Genomic DNA, 3,636 nt, shown 5'->3' on the forward strand with positions numbered 1-3,636 from the left:
GAAAACTGAGACAAACCCAGAAACAGTGCTTTACCACCTCCATGGGCATCCATCTTTTGTTCCAGGCAGGTTGACACTTAAACCTCACAAGTGTCTACCAGGTATCAAATGCTGGGGAGTCCTTTTCCCAAACCTTGGTGTAGACAGACACAGTCTTGGCATAGCAAAGTACTTGCCTGTTTCAAGTACATTTATGATATACAGAAGCAGGACAAAAAGGAGATGAGTCCAAGAGAGAGATGTCCAAGGTCTACAGAGTCCCTGGACTCCCAACTCTTCCCTTACAAAGCTCCTTCCTACAAGGACCAGAGAGTTTGCTGGATACTGGAGTGGCTCTAGTGTATAGTATAGAGATGAATATGTTGCTCATACTTCACTGGTTACTTGAAATTTCCAAGTGTCTGGTAAAGTTTCAAAGGTCAGTGATGCACAGAACTTGGGAAGTCATGGCATCGAGGTACCAGGCTACCCTCTTCTCCCTTAGTTCTACCAACTCCGCTATCTCTACTCTTCCTCTACTCAACACCTACACTCGGCTCCTGGCTGATTTTGGAATCAAATCTCTTTGCAATCCCCCGGACCAGAGAGGAAATGTTCCTCTCATCTTTTTTTAATGTATAACCTTTTACCTTGTGATATAGTTAAGCCAATCAGTCTGCAGGCCGTGTCTTCAAAAATACCAATTTTCTGAAAGCTCTTTTCCTGGAGGGAAACTGGGATAAATGTAAGATATGGACACTGCTAGGAAAATTACAGGCCTGTGAGAGACTACTTTTACTCTGTAGACATGGTTGAGCGAATGATTTACCATAGATTAGATGCCACACTGAGTTTGAGCAGGAGGCAGGCTGCAATTTTCTTAAAGTAACAAAATGGTAGACCTAGGAGGAAATGGAGCCAACTGTCGGTGAAATCACTCTTCTGTCACTTAATGAGATGGGGACTTTCAATTTTTCCTGAGATGCTGGGAAATGAGAGCAGACAGTGACCCAGTTACACCAGCTGCTATGATGTCTTACTGGCCTATCAGTATCTGTCCCATAAAGGAAATAATGACAGGTGACCCGGAAAAAAATTTCCAGTCACCCAGAACTTTACAAAAGGGTTCAAGGGAGTGTCCTTTATGCCTGTCCCTTTGTTTTTCTGAAAAATGAACTGGGTGACGCCTGAGCTTCACATGAAGAGTCTGAAGAACTTCAGTGATTCAGTGAGTCAACAGAGCACCAAACACTCCCTTCAAGGAACCATCGACTGTGACTTCTGAGAGAGATGAGATCTGGCTAAGCTGTGGGTGATAGTTGAGTCTTCAGTTGTGTTTTTTTTTCTATGTAAATGCTTTATTTTAATGTCCAGAGTTTTAGAATGAAGGGCTGGGGCTCCCTCCTGGCCTGTTTCACAAGTTCTCGATGGGCCGATGAGGCCAGTACGAGTACTTCTTCTTGTCCAGCTTGGTTTCTGGGAAGATTTCATTCAAGTCGTCAATGGTCATCTGATCAAAGGGGACAATGTTCTTTATTTTCTCCAGCTGCATCTCATATTGCCGGATCCTGGCCTGGGATTCAGACACAAATGCAGCAGTTCTTCATATCCTCCTTTTCCTCACTGTCCACCAGAGCTGTGTATTTATCGTCAGGCACTGGAATCTTCAGGGCATTATACTTCTTTCCAAATTCATCCACCAAGCCACCCTTGGCCACATTGGCCCTGTAATAAGCCCAGTCAATCACTGGTGGTTTCTCAGACACATTAACCAACCTGGTATGGAGGGTCTCACTCCAGGACTTTAGGGAATTTCCAATTGTCTTTTGGTTTCAGGGTATAATCTCCACAAAAACTACCCAATCAATGGTTTTTAGAGCAGATTTACACCCAGCCATCTTGGGATCCTTCACCGACCCTGGCAGACCGCTGTCTCCAGCAGTAAAGAATGGAAGTCGAGTCCTCAGTTTAATGTGATTGCTGAAATAGTATGTCCTCCGCCTACTGAGAATCCACTTGAAAATGCCACAAAGTGGATAGCCATTGCTGTTCTTTTTGAGACAGGATCTCATGTGGCCTCAAACTCTATGTAGCTGAGGATAACTTTACTTCTGGACCTATTGCCTCTGCCTCACTATTGCTGGGATAACAGCCGTGTACCACCATGCTCCATTTATGGGGTATTGGGGCTTTGTGCATACTAGGCAAGCACTCTACAAGCAGTTGGGTCTACAGCATATAATACGAATTGCTAAATGGTCTTTTTATTAAAAAACAAACAAAAAAACCAGGAGCCTGATATTGGGACGAATGCTGAAAGATCAGAGAGACAAAGGAACAAGCCACCTCTTACCTCTAGGAGTTCTCAGCCTGAAAAGCTTTCCTCACGCCTTATATACACTTCTCTGCCCGTCCATATCATTTCCTGTCTCAACTTCCCTAGTGCTGGGATTAAAGGAGTATGACTCCCAAGTATTGGAATTAAAGGTGTGTGCCACCACTGCCTGGCTCTGTTTTTCTCCTAGACTGAGTCAATCTCATGTAGTCCAGAGTGGCTTTGAACTGACAGAGATCCAAATGGATCTCTGCCTTCTAAGTGCTAGGATTAAAGGCGTGTGCCACCACTGCCTGGCTTCTATGTGTAATCTAGTGGCTTGTTCTGTTCTTTGATCTTCAGGTAAATTTATTAGGATACACAATATATCACCACCACAACAGCCCACAAAGCATTCTCTGGAGAGTCCCAAACTACTGTACTTTTTTTTTAAAAGTATTTTTATAATCTTTTGATGTTATAATTACATCATTTCCTCCTTCCCTGTCTTCCCTTCAAACCCTCCCACAGGCCACCCACTCTCCTTGCTCTCTTTCAGATTTATTGCCTTTTTTTCTTTAAGTGTCTATGTTGGTGTGTGTGTGTGTGTGTTCCTAAATATATAAATACAACCTGTTTGGTCTGTATAATGTTACTTGTACGCAGGTTTCAGGACTGACCATTTGGTATTGGATAACCAGTTGGTGTGCTCTTCTCTAGGGAAGACTTGCTTCCCACTGTCAGCATTCCTTAGCTTCCTGGAGTTCTTTGTCTGGAGTTGAGCTTTCCTCCGACATTAGCATGTCTGTTGATGTCTTCCTTGTTCAGGTCATGTTTAGGCAGCCATGTTGTTGAGTCTTCATGGATGTAGCTTCTCCGACATCTCTAGGAGACACAATATCATAGCAAACTTCCTGTTTCTTTGGCTCCTAATAATCTGCTCCATCTTCCACAGTGACCTTTGAGCCTTGGGTGCAGGAGTTGTGTTGCAGACATATCAGTTGTGACCGAGTTTCATAGCTCTGCATTTTGTTTGGTTGTGGTTTTCTGTAATGGGCTCCTTCTGCTGCAAAAAGAAGTTCCCTTGATGAGGCCTGAGGTCTACACTTCTCTGTGGGTATTAGGATAATATTCAGAGTGTATTTGAGGATTATGATAGTTTAGTAAAGTGGAAGTTTTAGATTCTCCGAGATCCATGAATTCATGGATCTCTAGGTCGTTGACTAGGTTTCCAGTACCAGGTGAAATTTGCCTCTGATTGAGTGAGTCTTAAGTTCAATTAGAGAGCTGTTGGTTACTGCCAAGGTATGCCTAGATAGAAACATTTCATTTAAACTATATAT

General features: G+C 43.3%; 1 pseudogene; it reads right to left on the reverse strand.

The window, feature by feature from the left end:
- Positions 1–1,391: 1,391 nt before the first annotated feature.
- LOC131923514 (ATP synthase subunit d, mitochondrial-like) lies at positions 1,392–1,877 on the reverse strand (annotated as a pseudogene).
- Positions 1,878–3,636: the final 1,759 nt, after the last annotated feature.

The sequence above is a fragment of the Peromyscus eremicus genome, chromosome 13, assembly GCF_949786415.1.
Source record: "Peromyscus eremicus chromosome 13, PerEre_H2_v1, whole genome shotgun sequence".
NCBI classification, from domain to species: domain Eukaryota; kingdom Metazoa; phylum Chordata; class Mammalia; order Rodentia; family Cricetidae; genus Peromyscus; species Peromyscus eremicus.